The 26,151-nt window shown below is 45.8% G+C and overlaps 1 pseudogene; it reads left to right on the plus strand.

Moving 5' to 3' along the window:
- The window catches only part of LOC131765780 (uncharacterized), an 84,110-nt pseudogene extending 65,186 nt beyond the window's left edge, over window positions 1-18,924 (plus strand).
- The last annotated feature ends 7,227 nt before the right edge of the window (window positions 18,925-26,151 follow it).

Genomic DNA, 26,151 nt, shown 5'->3' on the forward strand with positions numbered 1-26,151 from the left:
GGGGTCTGGTTTAGTTTGGGGCCTAGGTGGTTTCCCTGAAAGTAGATGAATAGGAATAACTAAGTGAAAAGAGAGGAAGCACTATGTGCAAAGGCCACGAGTCAGGAGACAGAATGGTATATCAAAGGGATGAAAAAGACTATTGTGGATGGAGATCCAATAACCAGGCTGGGAGACACAGCAATGAGGCAGAAAGGCAGCCTGAGACCCAAGCACGGAGGGACTTTTATTCTTTCACTCATGTATTCGGTCAGGCAGCAAATAGGTACTGGGCACTTACTTACCATGTGCAAGGCATTATTTTAGACATTGGGGGACAAAGTGAACAAGATAGACACAGTCCCTATGCCAGGAATTTTGACCTTTGTCCTAAGAACAATGAGAAGGCATGGAAGGGTTTGTTTTTTTTTTTTAACATCTTTATTGGAGTATATAACTGCTTTACAATGTTGTGTTACTTTCTGCTTTATAACGAAGTGAATCAGCTATATGTATACATATATCCCCGCTTTCTCCTCCGTCTTGCGTTTCCTTCCCGCCCTCCCTATCCCACCCCTCTAAGTAGTCACAAAACAGCGAGCTGATCTCCCTGTTCTATGCAGCTGCTTCACACTAGATATCTGTTTTACATTTGGTAGTGTATATGTTTCCATGCCACTCTCTCACTTCGTCCCGGCTTATGCTTCCCCCTCGTCGTGTCCTCAAGTCCATTTTCTACGTCTGCGTCTTTATTTGTGCCCTGCCCCCAGGTTCTTCAGATCCATTTTTTCTTTTTTTAGATTCCATAAATATGTGTTACCATACGGTATTTGTTTTTCTCTTTCTGACTTACTTCACTCTGTATGACAGACCCTAGGTCCATCCACTTCACTACAAATAACTCAGTTTCGTTTCTTTTTATGGCTGAGTAATATTCCATTGTATAGAGGTGCCGCATCTTTGTTTTTTTAACATCTTTATTGAAGTATGATTGCTTTATGATGGTGTGTTAGTTTCTGCTTTACAACAAAGTGAATCAGTTATACATATACACATGTTCCCATATCTCTTCCATCTTGCGTCTCCCTCACACCATCCCTATCCCACCCCTCTAGGTGGTCACAAAGCACCGAGCTGATCTCCCTGTACCATGTGGCTGTTTCCCACTAGCTATCTGTTTTACGTTTGGTAGTGTATATATGTCCTTGCCACTCTCTCACTTCGTCACAGCTTACCCTTCCCCCTCCCCATATCCTCAAGTCCATGCTCTAGTAGGTCTGTGTTTTATTCCCATCCTACCCTGCGGGAGTCCAGCTCCTACAGGTCCAGGAATACCCGAGGGATGGACAGCGTCGGCGAGGGGAGGTTAAATAAATCAATAACACTCTGTATGTGCAAGCATGGTCTCATATTTTATTTTCTCACAGTCAGATTTATATACCCTAAGTGATTACATCATCAGGTGCTTAGCTAAAACCTCAGAAGATATTTATAATAGATTGTACCTAATATTTCTATATGTACTTTTTAAATAATTCTAAAGGTTCTCAAAACATCATTGTTTTTTCTTAGAGTAGGTTCAATCAGTACTAATAACAAAGCCAAGCTAATAGGTAACAAGCCATTAAAAGAAACTATGAAGGAGGAAGTTTCCTGAACTTTCCTATGTGTCCCAGAGGTCCACATGGACAAGTCTTAACAATGTACCCCTAAATTATCTACAATATATTTCACAATTCAATCTATCACTGTGTTCTTCTGGGCAAGAAGCCTTGTCTGAATGGACGAGTCACCAATTCCAATGTTGGCAGTTGACTCTGTATGATTAATTTATCCTTATACCAGAACCAACAATACTCATAATCATTTATTACTCCCATGTAGGGCCATTGTTTTTTTATTATTGGTGTTTTCCATAGAAACAACCCTACATTTCCAGGTTGTTTTTTCTCCCACTAGCCAGGGGCTTTTGTTAAAAAGTCCCAATTCATAGGTTTTGGTTTGGGAGGGGCAAGAGAATGTTTTACACGGTTAAGCTTGGGACAGGGGGCAAATCCCCCATGTACTTTTTCAAGGCAGAAGCACAAAATGACAAAACAGCTCAGAAGAGATGTAGTCAGCTTCCTGGGTGCAGCACTGCCCTGCAGCGCTGTCTTAGATTGTTGTTCCATGACCCTGTCATGGCACAGAGGCTCCAGGTTGGCTTCCAACATCTCCCCCTTTTTTTATTGTTTAAAAGCTCGCTGTGTAATTCAATGGAGACTTGATGGATACTTTTACTTAAGATTTTGAAGATGACTGGAAGGAGAAAAACCAGAATTAATATTATAGCAGCTATTATGCCTATGTTTGTAAAGAGTGTAAACAAAGTTCTTTGTGATAGAAAGGATCTAAGACTATCAAAAAATGATTGCGCCGTTTCTGCGGGGGAATCATCTAATTGAGCATTGCCAATGTCATGTATTTCTTGATATAACTTTTCTAAATCTAAACTTAGATCTGAATGATTCCAGACACCTAATATGTGAGTTTGTATTTGTTCCCAAGAGTATAGGGACTTTTTAACTTTTAATGGGGTTGCACAAATCTATCTATATTTCTTATGGCATCTCAGGGCTAGTCTTACTTTAAGATTTATAAGTTCCTGTCCTATATGTAAAATTGCTTCCTCCAAGACATCTACTTTCGCTTCTGACTTTCCCTCTATTGATTCTTGCGTAGCAAGAGTTAGAGAGACATTTTTAGAAAGTTCATTTACATGGTGAGTGGTATGTACTTGTTGAGTCAAAGCAATAGTTGAAAGGGAAAAGGAGGTAATTACAGTAATCAAAGCGGATATGCCTAAAATTAGAGCAGCAACAAAATTTTTGGTGCGCAGTAACAATTGCGTTTCTTTTATGACTTGTAATCCATAATCATCATACCATACACCTAATAATTTAACTGGAAGCATTATGTACAGCAGGCACTTTAAAATCATCAAAACTTGTACTTTAAGATCAGGATGTACACAACAAGTTAATATACAATCATAACATACTGACCAAAATTCAGTCCCATTTTGAAATATATCAAGCTTTAGAGAATCATTGGAAATTAAGAAAACATATGGAGCAGCAATACAGGCTTGAACAGTATACATGTCAGTTTTTTACTGTCTCTGTAACATTATAGGGTAGGTAGCCACACTAGCCTTCCAAAAATAAGGTTGAGTGTGTACAGAATTATTATGGGTCATGGTTAGGATAGGAGGGATCCAAGCACTATTATGCCATCTATTAATGCGAGTAGGAGGAGGAATAAAGAATTCATTCCAGGTATATTGTACATTTGCATGTTGTAAGTACTTTCTGTAATCTACAGAAGGGTCTGGATTGCTCCAGTCATGAATATATTGAGAAATACAGGAGATAGAAATGTCTATCCTGGCTGGCCAGAACAGCAAGCATAGCAACAAAGAGATTCGTAGGTGTCACCGTGGTTCCTTGACCCGTGATTATCTTCTCTGCTTCTTGGGTAAGGTGTTTAATTTGTCCCGATGTCGGTGGTTCAGCGGAGAGAGTGGAGTTGGTACGGCGCTTACGCGGACGCGGCTGCAGGCGCTCCGTCAGGCTGAGGTTTTCATCTGCCGAGACAGCGGTCTCACAGCTGATGTCTTCAGAGGTGGTGACTTGCGCTTGACTGGAAAGTATAGGGGTGGGGGTGGAGGCCCTGACATCTCTGATGAGACGGTCTGGCACCCACAAAGGTGAATTTGCGTCCTGTGGAAACATACAAGCATAGCCTCTTCCACAAGTTAGTGAAATGTCAGGTCCTTTCCATTGTCCTGTGAGTAAACCTTTCCATTTTACCAAAGGTTTTGGCTTATTTATATCAGGATTCCAGTGTCTTAACATAGCAGTATTTCCTTGAGAATCCATATTTAAATTATTAAGAACAAATAGGGCATGTTGGAGAATGTGATGTGGAGAACTGTGTTTAAATTCTCCTTGTTGTAATTTTTGTATTTGTGTCTTTAGGGTTTGATGAGCCCTTTCCACTATGGCTTGTCCCTGGGGATTATAAGGGATGCCAGTGGAATGAGAGATATGAAATTTTTGACAGAACTCTTTGAAAGGTTTTGAAACATAAGCTGGAGCATTATCTGTCTTTAAGGCTTTGGGGATTCCCCAAAAGGCAAAACAGAAAAACAGATGTTGCAATACATCCTTAAAAGCTTCCCCAGTTCTAGCAGAGGCTAATATTACGTGAGAATACATATCTACAGAAGCATGAACATAAGAAAGTTTCCCAAAAGTTGAGATGTGAGTCACATCCATTTGCCACAACGTATTGGGCAACAACCCGCGAGGGTTAATTCCCATAGGCAAAACAGGTTCCTGGGTTTTGATTGGCCGAGGGACATATGAGTTTTCTTTTTCCCATCATATTTTGTATATATTGAGGATACATTTCTCCTTTTAATGCTGCCGCAATAGCAACACCCTGAATAAAGGCAGGTCCTACATCAGCACATTGCTTAATAAAATCTGTTAAATTTCCTGTATTTCTTATAGGTCTTAACAAAGCTTGACAGGTACTGTTCGCGTTTTCAAAACCCAATTGTTTAGATAGCATATCAGCTGCTTCCTCATTACTAATAACTCTTTTAACAGCCTGTAGCAGCCGTGAGACAAAATTCTCATATGCCTCCTCAGGTTTTTGCTTAATTTCACCCAGTGTGGTTGCTTTGCCAGACGTTAAAGGAAGAGCCTTCCAGGCATTTACAGCACATGCAGTTATTTGCAATAATATTTCTTTTTCTAAATACATTTGACTTTGTGGTGTATCATAATCTCCTGTTCCTATTAGCATATCTAACGTAATATGTGGTTTCCTTTTTTTATTTATGGCTGTTTGTTTTTTAGTCAGATCTTCATATTCAGTTCTCCAAAGGAGATATTGACCTCCAGAGAGGCAGGCTCGTGCCACTTGTGTCCAGTCATAAATAGTCATCTATCTGTTAGCTAGAGTATCCAATAATGTAAGAGTATATGGTGCCAAAGGCCCATAATCTGCACAGGCTACTTTTAATTCCTTTATAATTTTATGAGGGAGGGGTTCCCAATTAACCTCATCATCAATTTCTCCTTCAAACAAGACAGGGAAACAAGCAGCCAATTCAGGATCTTCAGTATGTGGTGCTTTACGTGAGGGAAATTTAGGTTTGTGATGATATGTGTCTTCTAATTTGTTTGGAGGAGGGGTGGGCCTCAAGGGCAACTCATGTCTGTATTGTGTCAAAGAGGGATAAATAGGTTTTGGAGGTGGTGGCAATTCTTTAGGATCAATAGGAGGAGGCAACCTGTCTACAACAGGAATTACTTAATTAACTTTTGGTAGCGTTGGGTCTTCTTTGCTGCGCGTGGGCTTTCGGTAGTTGGGGCGAGCAGGGGCTACTCTTCGTTGCGGTGCACGGGCATCTCACTGCAGGGGCTTCTCATGTTGCGGAGCACAGGCTCTATGCGCGCGGAATTCAGTAGTCGTGGCGCATGGGCTAGGTAGTGGCGGCTCGCGGGCTTAGTTGCTCCGCGGCATGTGGGATCTCCCCGGACCAGGGAGCAAACCCGTGTCCCCTGCGTTGGGAGGCAGACTGTTTTTTTGGTTTTGTTTTTAAACATCGCTGTTGGAGTATAGTTGCTTTACAATGGTGTGTTACTTGCCTCTGTGTAACAAAGTGAATCAGTTATATACATACGTATATCCCCATATCCCCTCCCTCTTGCGTCTCCCTCCCACCCTCCTGATCCCACCCCTCTAGGTGGTCTCAAGGCACAGAGCTGAACTCCCTGTGCTATGCAGCTGCTTCCCACTAGCTAGCTATTTTACATTGGGTATTGTATATATGTCAGTGCTACTCTCTTATTTCGTCCCAGCTTACCCTTCCCCCTCCCCGTGTCCTCAAGTCCATTCTCTACGTCTGCGTCTTAATTCCTGCCCTGCCCCTAGGTTCAGGAGAACTCTTTTTTTAAAAAAAAAAATACATTCCATATATATGTATTAGCATACGGTATTTGTTTTTCTCTTTCTGACTTACTTCACTCTGTATGACAGACTCTAGGTCTACCCGCCTCATTACAAATAGCTCAGTTTCATTTCTTTAATGTCTGAGTAATATTCTATTGTATATATGTGCCACATCTTCTTTATCTATTCGTCTGTCGGTGGACATTTAGGTTGCTTCCATGTCCTGGCTATTGTAAATAGTGCTGGCAGGAGGATTCTGAACCACTGCGCCACCAGGGAACTGCCCAGAGATTATTTCTTAAGGGAGGCCATACTCAGCCCCCCATCAGTCTCTTCCCTGCTGACACATACTCCCACAGGCTTACATAACTGCTCCTTCATAGCACCACACACAGATTTAATTTCACACATAATCTGTAAGTTCCCTTTCTATGACCCTCTGTTCTCCTGAACCTTTCCCTCCTGCCTCATCGTTTTATCTCTAGTGCCTACCAGTGCTTGGCATATATTAGGGGCTCAGTGAGTGTCTGTTGAATAAATTGGAGACAGAGGACAAGGGTTAGGAGGGAAGATCAAGGCTTTGTTTTCTACATGTTGAGAAATGGTACTCGTGAGCGCGCAGATAACTCCAGCCGCGCGAAGCGAGCTGCGCGTGCTGACAAGGGCCCAGCGTGAGGCGTGCCGGCTGGTTCAACTCCAGTCACCGCGCTGAGATCAGCAGCGGCCTAGGTCGCACCAGCACGGGCCGCGGGGGGCTCCGCTGCCCGCTGTGCCGCTCTTCGTGCCACCGCTGGAACTCCCGCGAGATGCGCACCACGGGCAAGGAAGGGGTTCGTTGGGACCGCGGACCGTCAGGTCCCGGCGAAGCGCCAGAAGCAACCGAGCCGCGAGCGACAACAGCCGCCGCCGCCGCCGTGCCAGAGCCCTGTTCCCCTTGCTGCGGGAGAGGCGCACGGCAGTGACGTCACAGGCGCGCCAAGGCCTCGCGGTCGGCGGTTCGCGGTTGGCGGTCGGCGGTTGGCGCGGCTCAGTAAGGCCCGCGGAAATGGCGAAGTGTGTGGAAGGAGCAGGATCTGTAGAGCTCAGCGGCGGCGGCGAGGTCGGTAGGTCCGGGCAGGGGATGGTGACTCCAGGCCCCGGCCAACCTTGGGGCAGGGTGCGCGATGGAGGCAGGACAGGGTTCCGACGATTCGCGGCGATGGGGCCCTGGCATTAGGAGCCAGGAGGGCGGAGGGCTTGTGGCGATCCGATGTCCGATACCTGCAGTGCTCTTTTGTCACCCTCACGGCTCCTGTCACGGCTTGGCCAGGTCGGGTCTCCCCCTGTAACTTATGAGTGTGCGGCGATGTTTTTTTCCCAGATGAGGTCCCTGTGTAAGGTCTTTGAATACAAGTATTTATTGAGAGTCTGAGTGAATGGTCAGGCCTGGGGGGCCGAGACCAGGAGTCCGGAGTCGTAGATCCAGGCTCACCCTTCCCTTAGAGCTCCCCAGAGAGCTGAGGGCCCCGAGGGCAAGCTGATGGCCTTCATTTCAGCCTATCTTCTCTTCGGTCAGGAGAACTCATCGCTTGGTACTTTTCCCCTTTCTTTTCAGCTGTGGTTCATTCTCCCCTCCCTTGTCACCCTTTCCAACTTCTCATCCTGAACCCACTGCTTTCTTGGCTAGTTCACCTCCACCGGCTTTGCGGTCAGCTACCTCAATGCCGTAAATAGCAGCGAGGAGGGTCCTGCTAGAGGTTTGTGGCTTGTCTCACAGAGCCATGGTCAGGCAGAACATTCTACTTGAATTCAGTTGTTCGGGTTGCCAAAAGCCTTACGCTACTGGCTACTGGTACTTCTGGAGCGGATGCCGAAAATGGGTGTCAGATCATTTCTATAATTTCCATTGCCTGGGGTAGGAGATAAGGGAAGGGCGGATTAACCACCCGGGAGGTTGTTAACATCTGGAGAAAGGCTTTTACTTTCTTGAGATAATAATAATAGAGATAAGTACTATTAAATTTCAAATAGCATTTTGATAGACCATAGGCTTCCTGGAGAGTTACCTCTAAGCCAGCAGAGGGGAGAGTTTTGAGTACTCGTGGGTGATCAGAGTCGTTGGATAGAGCAGTGGCTCTTGAGTGAGGGTGATTTTGCCCTCACCCTTCCCCCAGGACGTTTGACAGTGGATGGAGACATTTTTCTGTGTCACATCCGGAGGGGGGCGGGCGGGGGGGGGCGGGAGGTGCTGCAGGCATCTAGTGGGTAGAGGCCAGGATGCTACCACCTATCGTACAAGGCACAGGACAGCCCTCCCCACCACCCCCAAAAGAATTATCTGGCCTCAAATGTCAGTAGTGTGCTCTGGAGGAACCTTGGATAGAGGCTGAGGACTGAAGAGAGGGAGGCTAGGGTTGTCACAGGTACTCTCACTTTAGGTAGTCAGGCACATTTGCCAGGCTGTTGTGTGGCCCTGCCCTTTCCCCAGAGTCTGTAGCAGGCACCTTGGTGCCAATGCCTGTCACGTCCTTGGGATGAGAAAACCCTGGGGGCTCCTGAAAGTCCTAAACACAGGAAGGAGTGATTTAGGAGAGTGACGTGGGAGCAGAGAAGTTTAGGAAGAACAGAATTGTCCTCATGTGTTTGGGAAATGTGCCAGATGGAAAAGAGATGAGAGGTGTGCCGTGGGGTGTACCGTTCCAGAAGGCAGACTGGGACTGATGCGTGGCAGGGAGTCAGATTCTGAGTTTGCTATAGACTGCTGTAGCAACTAGCGGTGCCTAGATCTGTCTAGAGAGTGCTGGGTTTTCTGTCACTGCCAAGTTCCTGTACAGGCTGATGACCACTGACTGATTGGTGATATGATAGAGGGGGGCTGGTATAAAGGATGCTCTGGGATATTGTGGTTCTACACTACTTTTATGATTGTTTCCCATACCTCGGAGCTCCTGGTTCGTGAGCTGCCGAGCTCCTTGGATGTCTGCTCTGACATGTTTCCTCCCTTTACACCTGCCACTCATTTTTCAGGTACAAAACAAAGAATCGCTTCGCACAAAGCCAGAAGGGATACACTTGAAGGAATGATCGGAAAAGAATAATGCATAGGTATGTATTTGCATGGACTTTCTCCAAAGGTTTGAGGCAGGGTAGCTGGTTAGTGGCTGCTCTCTCGTACTCGAGCCCTTACAATGTGATCACCTCAGAATGTCATAGGGACTGGCGCCCGTCGGAGCCTGTCTGTCTCTGCCCAATGCCCCCCTAGTTTCTCCTGGTCATGGCTTTAGACACCGTGTAAGGCCCTTGTCTTTCCCTCCTGCTCACAGCAGACATTGAGTAACCTCTAGTTCTCACTGAGACGCATATTTCACAATATAGTACTTTAGAAATGAGACAGGTTTACTTATTGTGGAAACCAGTGTCGGCTCCTGGGAGTGTTGGTGTCACTTGGTAATGTTTCCCCCAGGGCTGCCGTGGCGGTTACTCCCTCAGGTTTGAAAAGAATTCTTCCTTGGATCTCAGGTGACAGTGGTACATTCCTTCCTTCTTTCCTTCCTTCCTTCCTTCCTTCCTTCCTTCAGGTACAATTCCTTCGTTCATTTATTCATTCAGGAAATATTTTCTGAGCACCAGGTATGTGCCAGGTAATTTTCGTATGGACAGGGAACGAAACAGACACAATTCCTGCCCCAGTGGACTGTATATTCTGATTCAGTTGGCTGGGGGTGAGGCCTTGCCTGCCATTGGCAGTTTTAAAAACCTCTCCAGACGATTGTAATGTACAGCTAGGTTTCACAATCACAGTTGTAAATGAAGCACTTTGGGAATTGCAAAGGCATTGCAGACGTAGGACGTGGCTATTGGTATTCCTTCACTATTCCTGCATCTTCCTGTCTGCGTCAGGAGTGTCGTGCAAGTGCTGGTCATTTTCTTTTTGGCCCTTTTGGCTGTTTGCCTAGACCCTTTCTCCCTCTGTCTTTCTAACCTAACACCCTGCCTCCTCCTCGTCTTTCAACCTCCAGTCCGTCATCTGTTTGGGATTTATCCTAAACTTGGTGGGAAGCCATTGCAGGTATAAAGAGAGAAAGTGGTGTTAGCAGAGACGCCTTTTTCAGACACCATACCGGCTGTTGTAAGAGAATGGATAGTAGGGGACAGGAGTAGATTTAGGGAGAGTCACTGGGAGACTGGCTTTGTGCACAGTGGTGGCCTTGGAGATGGAGTAAAGGAGGCAGGTTAGAGTCCTATTTGGAAGGTTAGTGATGGCTTGGAGGTGAAGAGAGGTGTAAGTGATGAATTGGATGTGGGGAATGTGGGTTAAGGATGTGTAATTGGGTAAAGGGAGGTGCCACTTAACTTAAACGGGAAGAATTTTCTGCCCACCTATTGGCCTGATAAATAAACACCTTCTCACCCTTTAGAACTGGAATCAGAGATTCCTTCTTGTCTTATTTATTATGCTTTCTTTTATTTCATTTTTTATTTGGGCTGCGATGCCAGCTTGCGGGATCTCAGTTCCCCAACCACGGATTGAACCCAGGCCCCCTGAACTGGAGGCACAGGGTCCTAACCGCGGGACCACTGGGGAATTCCCAGCAGACTTTTCTTCTTTCTTTTCTTAATATTGAAGTTTTAATTAACTACTTAATTAATTTCTGGTAGCGTTGGGTCTTCTTTGCCGCGCGGGGCCTTTCTGTAGTTGGGGCGAGCAGGGGCTACTCTTCGTTGCGGTGCACGGGCTTCTCACTGCAGGGGCTTCTCATGTTGCGGAGCACGGGCTGTATGCGCGCGGAATTCAGTAGTCGTGGCACATGGGCTCTCGGTAGTGGCAACTAAGCTCGCGGGCTTAGTTGCTCCGCGGCCTGTGGGATCTCCGGGGAGATCCCGTGCTCCACACGGGAGCAAACCCGTGTCCCCTGCACTGGCAGGCGGATCGTTTACGCGTTTTTGCTTTTAAACATCTCTGTTGGAGTATAATCGCTTTACGATGGTGTGTTAGTTTCCGCTGTGTAACGAAGTGAATCAGCCGTATGCCTACGTATATGCCCATATCCCCTCCCTCTTGCGTTTCCCTGACACCCTCCTGATCCCAACCCTCTAGGTGGTCGCAAGGCACGGAGCTGAACTCCCTGTGCTATGCAGCTGCTTCCCACTAGCTAGCTATTTTACATTGGGTATTGTATCTATGTCAGTGCTACTCTCTTATTTCGTCCCAGCTTACCCTTCCCCCTCCCCGTGTCCTGAAGTCCGTTCTCTACGTCTGCGTCTTTATTCCTGCCCCTGCCCCTAGGTTCATGAGAACCTTTTTTTTTTTTTTCCGATTCCGTACATATGTGTTAGCATACGGTATTTGTTTTTCTCTTTCTGACTTCCTTCACTCTGTATGACAGACCCTAGGCCTATCCACCTCATTACAAACAGCTCAGTTTCATTTCTTCTATGGCTGAGTAATGGTCCATTGTACGTACATACGTGCCGCATCTTCTTTACCTATTCGTCTGTCGGTGGACACTTCGGTTGCTTCCCTGTCCTGGCTATCGTAAATAGTGCTGGCAGGCGGATTCTGAACCACTGCGCCACCAGGGAACTGCCCAGAGATGATTTCTTAAGGGAGGCCCTACTACTCATCCCCCAACAGTCTCTTCCCTGCCGACATAGACTCCCACAGCCTTACGTAACTGCTCCTTCATAGCACCATACACGGTTTTAATTTCACACATAATCTGTAACTTCCCTTTCCGTGACCCTCTGTTCTCCTGAACCTTTCCCTCCTGCCTCATCATTTTTTCTCTGGTGCCCACCAGTGTTTGGCGTATCTTAGGGGCTCAGTAAGTGTCTGTTGAATACATAATTGGAGACGGAGGACAAGGCTTAGGAGGGAAGATCAAGGCTTTTGTTTTCTACGTGTTGAGAAATGGTCCTCGTGGGCGCGCAGATCCCTCCAGCCGCGCGAAGCGAGCGGCGCGTGCTGACAAGGGCCCGGCGTGAGGCGTGCCGGCTGGTCCAACTCCGGTCGCCGCGCTGACGACAGCAGAGGCCTAGGTCGCACCAGCCGGCCGGCACCGGGCGCGGGGGGCTCCGCTGCCCGCTGTGCCGCTCTCGGTGCCGCCGCTGGAGCGCCCGCGGGATGCGCACCACGGGCAAGGAAGGGGCTCGTTGGGACCGCGGACCGTCAGGTCCCGGCGAAGCGCCAGAAGCAACCGAGCCGCGAGCGACAACAGCCACCGCCGCCGCCGCCGTGCCAGAGCCCTGTTTCCCTTGCTGCGGGAGAGGCGCACGGCAGTGACGTCATCGGCGCGCCAAGGCCTCGCGGGCGGCGGGCGGCGGTCGGCGGTCGGTCGGCGGTCGGCGGTCGGCGGTTGGCGGTTGACGCGGCTCAGTAATGCCCGCGGAATTGGCGAAGTGTGTGGAAGGAGCAGGATCTGTAGAGCTCAGCAGCGGCGGCGAGGTCGGTAGGTCCGGGCAGGGGATGGTGACTCCAGGCCCTGGCCATCCTTTGGGCAGGGTGCGCTATGGAGGCAGGACCGGGGTCCGACGATTCGCGGCGATGGGGCCCTGGCATTAGGAGCCAGGAGGGTGGAGGGCTTGTGGCGATCCGATGTCCGATCCTTTTCTGATCCAAGTCCATGTTTCCCTTGGAGAACCACGAGGCTCCTGTTGGGAATCCCTACTCTGCCGCATCCTGGTGGCAGCTCGAACATCTTGAGTGACAGAGCACTGAATGTCTCCAAGGTGTCCAGTTCCTAGTTCAGTCTCCTTTAATCATTTTGAATTTTAGAGTGAGATAAATCTAGAAGCAATCCCAGCTTTTTTGGCATGTTTGTCATGTGACCATAGCTATTTAACGCTGTGGACATCGGTGTCTTTATTCCAAGAATGGGAACAAGGTGACAGTTACATTAGAAAACATGCAAATGTCTCAGAGCACAAAGAGCACATAGGTGATTTAGCAGTATTTTCTTCCCTTTGGTTTCAGTGAGTTGAAACCCACCTTTTTGAAGTGTCCACCTAATTTTGCCCTACCTCTACTCTATGAAGCCACACAAGTCATGGCTCCTTACATACTTGAAGACGGCTGTATTCCGCCCCTCTATTGGCTGTCTCCACTTGTTGATTCTGTTGCTTCTCTCAGTAAAAGAAACTCTGACCATATGGCTGGGAGTTATCTGTGCTGCTGCCCATTCCCAGAGAGACGTGTGAGGGCCCTGAAACAGTCATCATGTTAGGATCGATTTTTCCTTTCGAAGGCACTTCCTGTAGGATCTGTCCTACCTGTCCTTACTAAGCTCCTGTAGTTTTTTTTAGGTCGTTCAGGGGCACGTGGTCAAGAGTGCTCTGTGTCTCGCGGTGAAGGATTCCGTAGTCGGCAAGTGACCTGTAAACGCACGAGAGCCAACGGGATTGTGCACGTGATGCCTCCGAGAGCATGTGCCCCAGAGAGAGGCCTCTGGGAAGAAGACCCTGCTCCAGTCACCCGTGTGTTCAAGGGCTTATTGAACCAGGGAACCAGGCAATCCTGGCAAATCTAGTGTTTTTGTAGTATGATCATGTAGTATAATCACCCAGGCCCTGTGGTCAAACCCATGCATCAATACAACGAAATTGGGCTTCCCTGGTGGCACAGTGGTTGACAGTCCGCCTGCTGATGCAAGGGACATGGGTGCGTGCCCCGGTCCGGGAGGATCCCACATGCTGTGGACCGGCTGGGCCCATGAGCCATGGCTGCTGAGCCTGCGCGTCCAGAACCTGTGCTCTATAACGGGAGAGGCCACAACAGTGAGAGGCCCGCGTACCGCAAAACGAAACAAAACAAAACAAACAAAAAAAAAGAAATTAAAAAAGAGACTTCCCTGTCTATCTAGTGGTGAAGACTTCGCCTTCCAGTTCAGGGGGTGCAGGTTGGATCTCTGGTCAAGGACCAAGATCCCACGTGCCTCGCGGCCAAAAAAACCAAAACATAAAACAGAAGGAATATTGTAACAAATTCAATAAAGACTTTTAAAATGGTGCACATCAAAAGAATAAAATAAACGCATGCATCAGGGCCCTTCCACATGGGGCAAGAGGAGAGCCCAACTGCTGCGTGACAGTCATGAAACTCAGCTGCACAGGCACCTTACCACACCGTGCACACGCTGGTAAACGGGACCTTCTTATCCTCTTAGGGGCCTCTCTGTTGTCATTAACACAGGCTGCAGGGACCAAAAGTTCCCCTCGGCCGTTCTGAAAATGCTCGGTAATGTTAGTGCAGGAAGGTATTTCACACTTTCTGCATTTCTGCCCTGCAGTGCAGCAGTTGTGCTGTTGGGAGTCATTGTGCTAATTCTCTTAGGTCATTTTTCCGTTTAGTTGTTCTGATTAACTCCAAGCACTACATGGTTACTCACTTGTCTAACTGGAAAATGCACAGCCCCAATTCTGTGCAGGGAAGACGCAAAGCAGAGTGTGATACATCTTTCTGGAGCATCAAGTTTATTAACTAGAATTGGAAGAACCAAGGAGTTCTTGGAAGAAGAACTATCCCCCCCTCCCCCACCAAGACTGAAGACAGAAGACTGGGGGAGGGGAGACGTGCCCCAGGAATGACAGTCCAGTCTCTGCAGTTTCACCCAGGTAGGGGTTGATGGGCGGACCTGCAGCCACCGTGGCCTCTCTCTCAGTCGCCCTGGCTGCTCCGGACCATCCTCTGAGCTGGCCAGGGTCTTGGATACGATGCTTCTGAAGGCCGTGCAGAGAACACACTCACCTTCCACTGGACCGGGTCCCAGGGAGTGCGGCGGCCTGACCTTCCTGCCTCGTTCACCCATGGGGTTCAGATGGGCTCACTTTATTACGACGCCTCTTGCTGCGCAGCTTGTAACAACAACAACGATGTCATATTATAAAGTTCCAGATTCTCCCAGCCACCCCTTGCTTTTTCTGGCTGTGGCCAGAGGGAGTGGATGAGGACATACTCTCAGGCTGCGCAGCCTGGGAGGACCTTCCAGTGTTGGACACACGCAGGGGGCAGCTGGTTCCCTCTGGGGCTCCAGTCCTGCTGCTGATGGAGGGGGATGCCCCAGGGCCACACTGGTGGGCTGGGCTGGGGGTGGCAGTCCTCGACTCCAGGCTGGGTGGGGGACAGGCAGGCTCACTGGTCTTCTGCCCTGCCTGCCTGCTGTTGCATATTTTCTCCCTGGTGGAGCCGCCTGGTTTCCAGGGTGGACAACTCAGGGCTTGGAAAAGGCTCGAGTTCATTGCCACTGAGGTCCCCGGAAGAGAAGGGCCCTGCAGCTGTGATGGAGGACCCCACCATTGGTTTCTTGCAGCTCATACTGCCTTCCCCTCCGTCCTGGATCTCGTCCCACATCGAGTCCAGCATACTCGTCACTGTCACCTCCAGGTCCTCTTTTTTTTTTTTTTTCGTGGTACGCGGGCCTCTCACTGCTGTTGCCTCTCCCATTGCGGGGCACAGGCTCCGGACGCGCAGGCTCAGTGGCCATGGCTCACAGGCCCAGCCGCTCCGCAGCATGTGGGATCTTCCCAGAACGGGGCACGAACCCATGTCCCCTGCATCGGCAGGCGGATTCTCAACCACTGTGCCACCAGGAAAGCCCTCCAGGTCCTCTTCACAGGGTGGCCTGAGGTGGCTTCTTCCGGCCCATATTCACCCATGGGTGCCTCATGAGGTCAGGTAAGGTGCCTCTGTCACTGGGGTTGAGGGCAGTCATTTTTTGTAAGAGACTCCTTATCTCTAAAGACAAGTAATTTGGAATGGGGTATTGCCCTTTTAAGATTTGCATCCGCAGCTCCCGCAAGTCTTTTCCCACAAAGGGCCGGGACCTGGTTACCATGATGTAGAGAACTACTCCCAGGCTCCACACGTCCACCACAGGGCCGCTGTAGCTCTGCCCCAGCAAGAGTTCCGGGGCAGCATACGGGAGTGTGCCGCAGAGCGTGTCCAGTTTCCCGCTGTCATCACACTTGTTGCTGAAGCCAAAGTCTGTAAGCCTTATATTCATGTTGGCATCAAATAGGAGGTTCGGTGGCTTCAGGTCCCGGTGCACGATGCCCCTCTGGTGGTAGTGTTGCAGAGCAGAGACCAGCTGCTGGAACGGGCCTCAGGCTTGTGCCTCTGTCATACGGCCATGTATGTTTAAGTAGGTGTACATGTCCCCACCACTGAGGTACTCCATTATTAAGAACATTGTCTCCTCCGTGTCAATCACCCCCAGCAGTTTTACAATATTGGGGTGATTCAGAGCCTTCATACTGTGCACTTCCCAGAAAAGTAGCTGCTGGAAAGTTGAGAAGCTCCGACGCCTCTTTTTAATGACCTTCACAGCCACCTGTGTCCCGGTCAGAATGTGCCGGGCCAGCTTCACTTTAGCAAAGCTGCCTTCGCCAATGGTGTGGAGGATCTCATAATCATCAATATGAGCCTCCTTGTCAGCACAGTTGGCTGTGAGGCCCTGCATCCTCTCGTGACCTAACTACACTGACTGACAGCACTAACTAGCAATGCTAACTATCCTAACTAACAACGCTAACTATGCTAACTGTGCCAACAGCGCTAACTACTACTAACTACACTAACTATGCTAATAAAGTATTAACTATACCAAGTACGCTAACTATACCAACAATACTGACTATGCTAACTGTACTAATCTAGCAATACTAACTAAAATTAAGATAAAAATGAGAAAAAGAACAAAGGAAGAAAGGAAAGCAGAAGAAATGGAAAAGAAACACCAAAAAATTGAGAAGAAAAAATTTAAAACTCTAAGAAATGACAGAGAGATTTAAAACTCTAAGAAATGACAGAGAGAAAAATGAGAAAAAGGCAAAGAAGAGAGAAAAATAAAAAAGAGTAGAGAAAAGAGAAAAAAAATCAACAAAATGGCAGAAACAAGGAAAAAACAAGCTAACTGTGGGTCCAAGGCCGTCAGGTCACCAAAAGCAGCTTCCTGGGCTCTAAGGACCAAAAACCTGGGCCCAGCTGGGCTCCTATAGGGCTTCTGTGAAGTTCATCACAGTGGTGCACTGTGAGGTCAGAGCAAGAAATGGACCCATCACAGCTGGGGATAAGCCACAGTGGTTTTCTCACTTTTTGAGCTCAAGGCCTCTTTACACTTAGGAAAAAGGATCCCAAAGAAATTTTTCTTTACTTGTGTTATTAGATATTGGTATTCACTTTGTTATAAATTAAAATCTGTAGGATACTTCAGTGGCCTTTTTATTTCTAGTTTGAAAATGTGTAATAATTTTAAAGACCTCATAATGTCTACACTTGAAATATTCAATTCCTTTTCCTTAAATTCTGGTCTCAAAATATGTTACAACTTAACTGACTTCACAATACTATACAAAATGTTCTGTTGCATAAGACCCGATAAGGTACGTTATGAAAGTCTATGAAGCTGAGAGAAGATTTGCCGGGAAGGTCATGAGCAGATTTCTCATCAGGAGCCTCGGAGGCCAGATGGCATGGCTCAATGTACTTGAAGTGTTGAAGGAAAGAAACCGTCAACCAAGAATCCTATATCTAGCAAAACTTTCCAAAAGTTGTAAAGAAAGCATATCTATTTCTAAAGATATTTCCCAATTTCTTTTGCTTGTTTTCTGACCTTTGTAGTGCATTTTGCCATGAGGAAAATTTTAATTCTTATATAATTAAATGTATCCTTTTTTCTTTGTATCTTAGAAAGGTGTTCCTCATGAATAATTTATGTCAAGTCTCCCAGGTTTCTGATACTTTTACAGTTTCATTATGTTTTTACTTTTAACTAGTTGCTATATCTAGAATTTGTTAATGATAACCATATTTTCCCACTTTTGTTGAATAGTTTTGCTACTGATCCAAAATGTCAATTTTAGTTTAATCTCAAATCCCTTATGCTCTTGCATCTAATTTTAAGATGCTTCCTATTCCACTGGTTGTTTTGTCTATCTGAAACAAAATGCTACCTTAATAATAATGTAATTATAATATAATAAATGTAATTAGTAAACATAATATAATGTATAATAAGTAGCATAATATAAAATAACAAAATATAATTTACCATATAACAAGGTCAAAAGAGAACAAAACTATACAATCACTTGAAATATCCCCCAAAGATATTTTATAAAATTCAATATTCATTTCTAATTTAAAAGAAATAGTAAAACAGGGATTGATGAATGCTTCCACAGTAAGAAGAAATTATACGTCTAAAAGAAAGAGGTAAATGATAAACTTTAGTAACACTGGCAGTAAGTGCAGGAGAAGATGAAGATGCCTGATATAATGTTAAAGAAAAACTATTATGTAACATTGTCTTTGCAGGACTGATGAGTTCAGTGAAAAGAGAATCTCATAGAAAAGAGTATCTCGTTCTTCTTAATGTCTGTACACTTGTCCATTGCATGAACATAACGGCTTATTTAACCAATATGTTACTGATCTGCATCTGGATTTCTAGGTTTTCATGGAATTTTATTATGCACAATTGTTACCAACTCTAGGACCTGCTCTTATGTTTATATCTTTTGAAAGAAACAATATCTCCACAGATGATTTATCTGGGCTGGCTGCTAGCAGACTAAGGCTACTTCTCAGCTCTTCCCTTTACATTCCTAGTCAATATGAAAACGGAAGGCAAGAAGGTCTTCTGTTTAGAGACTGTAAAGATAGGTCTTGGTGATAAAGTCTTGGTGGTAAAGGCTAAAAGTATCAACCCAGAATAAGTGTTTTTTCAGCTGTAACTATGTGTGATTCCCTTGGCTTGATTCTGTAGAGGATGTAAGAGAAGACTGTAGGATGTGCCCTCAAAGTGCTTCCAGTAAGATGAGCTAAGTCAAGTATGGTGGCATATCTAATTCAAGACAAAATATAACGGCTCCTTTTCTCTCATAGCAGAACTTCGTGGAGTGAATGTAGAAGTCACTGTAAGCTCTTAATTAAAGGAACAGAATAAATCTTGTATCGGAACGTGATTATTCTGGTCTCTTTGTGGAGATGAATTGGAAATTGTCTAGAGGAAGGAAAATTAGCTTAACGAAAGTTAAACTCATAAGTAATTGAGCATTAATTAAATATCTGTGGCCTATGTTTCTCCTTGATCATAATTTCTCCCAACTTATACACCTCTTTGGTACCCGATTAATCATTGTCATAGATGCAATTAACAATGATTATTACTGTGTATTAGGTTTTGCCTGGGCCCTGAAGAAACCATCCTAAATTACGAGCTATGATTGTCACTTGATTTTCTCACAAAGAACAATCAGAACTCCTGGTCTTAAGTGGCTTGGAAAGTGAAAGTAAGAAGTCTCTTAGATATTATTAGAGGACCCCACAGAGCCCTTTGGTGAAAGTTTGGAAAACATTGGGCTTCTTAAAATTAATTCTTGTAGTGTGTTACGAAAGACGATTGAACCAAAAGGATAACGGTGTTTCTGGTTCTGTTGTTAGCGTTCTCCATGGAAACATCGCGGAAGCTTCTGGACTCAATTTCCTTCCCCATGTGTGAATGTCAGTGAAAATATCCTACCCCATTCTATCCCCATATAACTTCAGAAACTAAGCAAAATGAAGACTAAGCCTCAAAAGTCATTTCAAATAATGAAATGAAAATATAATGTAGAATGGAACTGGGAAAATACCTGGTTTAAATTTTGGAAAGTACTAACTATACAATTCCGGATAAGTTGCTTCATCTTTTTTTTTTTTATTTTAGATGTTGGGGGTAGGAGTTTATTTATTTATTTATTTTTGCTGTGTTGGGTCTTCGTTTCTGTGCGAGAGCTTTCTCTAGTTGTAGCAAGTGGGGACCACTCTTCATCGTGGTGTACAGGCCTCTCACTATCGCGGCCTTTCTTGTTGCGGAGCACAGGCTCCAAACGCGCAGGCTCAGTAGTTGTGGCTCAGGGGCCTGGTTGCTCCGCGGCCTGTGGGATCTTCCCAGACCAGGACACCAACCCATGTCCCCTGCATTAGCAGGCAGATTCTCAACTACTGCGCCACTAGGGAAGCCCTGCTTCATCTTGTTTAGTCTAATTTAATGTGGCTCTCACGGGATGTTATGATGATTAATTTAATATCTTTGTATAACGTACAGTGTTATGTAATTTCTTCTTGTTCTTCTTGAGTAAATTCATATCTTTAAGCAACTCACTTTAAAAAATAGTTACTTACTTGCTTAAAGTACTCTTACCTTCTATCATCAGCTGAATTGTGTCCTGCTCAAGATAATATGTGGAAGTCTTAACCCCCGATACCTCCTAATATGACTGTATTTGGAGATAATGCCCTTAAGTAGGTAATTGAGGTAAAATTGAGGTCAAATGGGTGGGCTCTAGTCCAATATGACTGGTGTCCTTATAAAAAGAAAATATTAGGACACAGACATGCACAGAGAGAAGAAAGTGATTATTAGTAACTACGATTATGTCCTGAATGCATGGAACACGTCACCATTTGCCAACCACCGTCTCAAGTCAGCAGAAACTACAGAAATTAAGAGCTCTCCGCAGAAATTCACACACCCGTGCACCTGGTAAGGGACCACAGGCAGACGTTCACTCAGCCTTTCATGTGTCCCTCACGGAGTGCACGTTCTCTCCTGGGAGGGGCGAACACAGACACTTATCGGGAGTTTTACTACTTTTAAAATGCGTTGGTACAACCATGTCTCACTTTTGTTTGGATCAGTCGGCAAACGCTGTTTGGAAACCCGAACTTCACACCTCCTACCTTTCGGGCAGCCCTAGTCTCGAAGCTCCCGCCTCTGCTCCTCAGGTCACGTCCCCATGGGAGGCGGGGCTGCGTGCGGACGCACGGCGAGCGCGCAGAGGAGCTCGAGCCCCGCCCCCACCGGGCCCCCTGCCGGTTTGCACTGTATCCCCGCCCGCGGAGGGCGATGAGGCTGGTGCCAACAGCCGGCGATGCGGGGGCGCGGGGGCGCGGTATGGAGGGGCTGGCCTAGCTCGGGCCCGTGGCCCTATGCCTTATGGCTGCGACGCGGATCCTGCGCACGCTACGGGGCCGCAGCCGCCGGGCGGTGGGCGCTAGAGGTGCCGGCAGGCGAGCCGGGGCACCCAGGCGGGTGTGGGCATTGTGTCCACAGCCAGCGTCCCCGAGGCCGCGCTCGGGCCATGATCACTCGGTGAAGCTGCACCGGGACCGTGCTGCCGACCTCTTCTCGCGCTATGAGGACCTGCGTGCTGCAGGACTCGGAGCCTCTGCCTGCCATGCGCGCTTCCCTGCGGGAGGGCCTGCTGGATTTAACACCGACCGCCTCCGCGGGGTGGACTGGGCGCCGCTCCTGAGCACCCTCTGCCCCTGATCTGTATCCAGAGCTTCTTCCAGCCACGGCTTGGCAAGTCAGGTTTGTACTTCCTTTTCCAGGGTTCTCGTGTGGGCGCTGCGAAGCAGGGTTTTAGATGGTGCAAGGTGGAGTGTGGGCACTCGAACCGGTGCCCAGTGCCCGGGTGTGCGTGCACTAGACGGGGCGTGCGGCCTAGGACGGCCAGCTCGGTGACCCCGGCCGAGTGCCTTAAGGCTTCTAGGTCTCAGTGTTCTCATCTGTAGCATGGGCTTAACAGGACCCATTCTCTGTGGAGGTTACAAGGACTCACTCTGGTAATGCTTGTAGACTCTGCAATGTAGAACACTTAGCACAGTTTGGAGCATCGTTAATTGTTGCACAGATGTTACCTGGTCTGTTGAATGACTTTGCCTGCTACACACCAAAGCGATTAGGAAATGGATATATCCCCGCTTCATTTCCTTTCCATTAAAACAGGGCTCAGGAAAACAACAATCTGTTTTCAATAGTTGTATCATGTAGTGGAAAGAGCAGCGGTGTGAAGGAAGCTTAGGGTTTGAATTCCAGGGCTTATACTCTCTGTGGCCTGGGCAGGTTTCTTTTGCACTATAATCCCCACACTTGTAAAATGACATTAAAAACCACTCTTTCTGTGGGTTCTTAGAATTAATTAATTAATTAATTAAGCAGGTTATGTGTGTAAAGTATCCTGGCACTTGAAAGAGCTGTCAGAACCAAGGGCTGCTGGAGACGATGCTTCTTCTGCCCTAGGTAACCTCCCCTTCTACTGGGCAGCAGGTAAACACAAGCACAGTAGTCAGTGCTCTGGAAGAAGTGAGTTCTGGTGGTACAGAGCACAGAATCTTTTTGTTTTTTAATTTAATTTTTATTTTATATTGGAGGATAGTTGGTTTACAATATTGTGTTAGTTTTAGGTGTACAGCAAAGTGATTCAGTTATACATATATCTATTCTTTTTCAGAGTCTTTTCCCGTGCAGGTTATTACAGGATATGGAGTACAGTTCCCTGTGCTATGCAGTAGGTACTTGTTGATTACCTATTTTATATAAAGCCGTGTGTATATGTTAATCCCAAACTCCTAATTTATCCCTCCCCCCACCTTTCCTCATTGCAGAGCACAGAATCTTAAAAGGGAAAGTTCAGGGTAGGCTTCTTGCCCTCATTTCTAAGTATAATAGAATCTCCTGGGGTGGCAGCAGGGAGCAGTGTGTCAAAGGTTGAGAAATATAAGAAAATATGGCAAAATTAATGTGCAGGACTGGAACTCAGGGTTTGGGAAAGAAATGAGAGTTGATACTGGAAACCTAGTGGGGACAAACAGAAAGGGCCCTTGTTTGTCCTGTCAGAAGTTTGGATGTTTATCCTGAAGGCTGTGGGAAACCCTAAAGAACAATGAGATGGACTTCTGGTTTAGAGGCTCACTCGGACCTCCATGTGGAAGGCAGTTGATTGGGTGCAGCGTGAATTGTAATCTAAAGATCCCACTTAAGTTATAAAAGGTTGGACTGGATTTTGGAGATCCGAGACAGAATGGGTGGGGCCTGGTGACCAGTTAGAAAAGGGAGGGCAGCAAACGTGGGTGACAGTTTACAGCTGCATCCTTTTGTGAGATACAGAGGACAGTAGGAAGGGATTGGGGGTGGTGAGAGGATCTTCATCTTCAGTGCTTTAGAAGGGCCTGGTAGACGGGTCTGGGCCCAAGGTTCAGATTTGGGCTTTTTGGGAGGACAGGTGTTTGAAGGCCTAGGAGATACTTAGGTTACCCACAAGATGATACCAAGAATCATAGGTCTGAGACTTTTTTTTTTCTTTTTTTTTTTTTTGCGGTGCGCGGGTCTCTTACTGTTGTGGCCTCTCCGGTTGCGGAGCACAAGCTCTGGACACGCAGGTTCAGCGGCCACCTGCAGTATTTAACGTGCCCAGCAGGTGTCAAGCTTGAGTGTCTTTTCACACATGCTCCCTGTGCAGTTAATGTGCCTCACATTCCAACTCTGCCTAGCCTCATCTTTCTAGATTGTACTTCAGGGTTATGAAGCCGTCACTTAGATATAACTTTTTGCCTCCATAGGAACCTCTGTGCATAAAGGTTATGGTCCTTTATCTCATGTGATTGAAATTTTGATTTTATATATCTCCCTCCTTAATGAAGGCTTTAAAGGCAGGAGTCATTTGTACTCCTTGGCACAGAGCAGACGCTTCTTTTTATTTAGATGCTTTTTAAAAAAATTTTTTTTTAATTTTTTAATTTAAAAAAAAAATTTTAACATCTTTATTTGAGTATAACTGTTTTACAATAGTGTGTTAGTTTCTCCTTTACAACAAAATGAATCAGTTATACATATACATATGTTCCCATATCTCTTCCCTCTTGTGTCACCCTCCCTCCCACCCTCCCTATCCCACCCCTCTAGGTGGTCACAAAGCACAGAGGTGAACTCCCTGTGCTATGCGGCAGCTTCCCACTAGCTATCTAATTTACATTTGGTAGTGTGTATATGTCCCTGCCACTCTCTCACATCGTCACCGCTTACGCTTCCCCCTCCCCATATCCTCAAGTCCATGCTCTAGTAGGTCTGTGTTTTATTCCCGTCCTACCACTAATCTCTTCATGACATTGTTTTCCCTTAGATTCCATATATATGTGTTAGCATACGGTATTTGTTTTTCTCTTCACTCTGTATGACAGACTCCAGGTCTATCCACCTCATTACAAATAACTCAGTTTCATTTCTTTTTACGGCTGAGTAATATTCCATTGTATATATGTGCCACATCTTCTTTATCCATTCATCTGTTGATGGACATTTAGGTTGCTTCCATGTCCTGGCTATCCTAAATAGAGCTGCAATAAACATTTTGGTACATGACTTTTTTTGAATTATGGTTTTCTCAGGGTATATGCCCAGTAGTGGGATTGCTGGGTCATATGGTAGTTCTATTTGTAGTTTTTTAAGGAACCTCCATACTGTTCTCCATAGTGGCTGTATCAACTTACATTCCCACCAGCAGTGCAAGAGTGTTCCCTTTTCTCCACACCCTCTCCAGCATTTATTGTTTCTAGAGTTTTTGATGATGGCCAATCTGACCGGTGTGAGATGATATCTCATTGTAGTTTTGATTTGCATTTCTCTAATGATTAATGATGTTGAGCATTCTTTCATGTGTTTGTTGGCAGTCTGTATATCTTCTTTGGAAAAGTGTCTATCTAGTTCTTCTGCCCATTTTTTGATTGGGTTGTTTTTTTTTTTTGTTATTGAGCTGCCTGAGTTGCTTATAAATTTTGGATATTAATCCTTTGTCAGTTGCTTCATTTGCAAATATTTTCTCCCATTCTGAGGGCTGTCTTTTGGTCTTGTTTATGGTATCCTTTGCTGTGCAAAAGCTTTTAAGTTTCATTAGATCCCATTTGTTTATTTTTGTTTTTATTTCCATTTCTCTAGGAGGTGGGTCAAAAAGGATCTTGCTGTGATTTATGTCATAGAGTGTTCTGCCTATGTTTTCCTCTAAGAGTTTGATAGTGTCTGGCCTTACATTTAGGTCTTTAACCCATTTTGAGTTTATTTTTGTGTGTGGTGTTAGGGAGTGTTGTAATTTCATACTTTTACAGGTAGCTGTCCAGTTTTCCCAGCACCACTTATTGAAGAGGCTGTCTTTTCTCCACTGTATATCCTTCTCTCCTTTATCAAAGATAAGGTGACCATATGTGTGTGGGTTTATCTCTGGGCTTTCTATCCTATTCCATTGATCTGTATTTCTGTTTTTGTGCCAGTACCATACTGTCTTGATTACTGTGGCCTTGTAGTATAGTCTGAAGTCAGGGAGCCTGATTCCTCCAGCTCCATTTTTCGTTCTCAAGATTGCTTTGGCTGTTCGGGGTCTTTTGTGTTTCCATACAAATTGTGAAATTCTTTGTTCTAGTTCTGTAAAAAATGCCAGTGGTAATTTGATAGGGATTGCATTGAATCTGTAGATTGCTTTGGGTAATAGAGTCATTTTCACAATGTTGATTCTTCCAATCCAAGAACATGGTATATTTCTATACCTATTTGTATCATCTTTAATTTCTTTCATCAGTGTCTTATAGTTTTCTGCATACAAGTCTTTTGTCTCCTTAGGTAGGTTTATTCCTAGATATTTTATTCTTTTTGTTGCAATGGTAAATGGGAGTGTTTTCTTAAATTCATTCTCAGATTTTTCATCATTAGTGCATAAGAATGCCAGAGATTTCTGTGCATTAATTTTGTATCCTGCTACTTTACCAAATTCATTGATTAGTTCTAGTAGTTTTCTGGTAGCATCCTTAGTATTCTCTATGTATAGTATCATGTCATCTGCAAACAGTGACAGCTTTACTTCTTCTTTTCCTATTTGGATTCCTTTTATTTCTTTATTTTCTCTGATTGCTGTGGCTAGAACTTCCAAAACTAGGTTGAATAAGAGTGGTGAGAGTGGGCAACCTTGTCTTGTTCCTGATCTTAGTGGAAATGGTTTCAGTTTTTCACCATTGAGAACAATGCTGGCTGTGGGTTTGTCATATATGGCCTTTATTATGTTGAGGAAAGTTCCCTCTATGTCTACTTTCTGCAGGGTTTTTATCATAAATCGGTGTTGAATTTTGTCAAAAGCTTTCTCTGCATCTATTGAGATGATCATATGGTTTTTCTCCTTCAGTTTGTTGATATGGGGTATCACGTTGATTGATTTGCATATATTGAAGAATTCTTGCATTCCTGGAATAAACCCCACTTGGTCATGGTGTATGATCCTTTTAACGTGCTGTTGGATTCTGTTTGCTAGTATTTTGTTGAGGATTTTTGCATCTATGTTCATCAGTGATATTGGCCTGTAGTTTTCTTTCTTTGTGACGTCTTT

This window comes from Kogia breviceps, chromosome 11 (genome assembly GCF_026419965.1).
Source record: "Kogia breviceps isolate mKogBre1 chromosome 11, mKogBre1 haplotype 1, whole genome shotgun sequence".
NCBI lineage: Eukaryota > Metazoa > Chordata > Mammalia > Artiodactyla > Physeteridae > Kogia > Kogia breviceps.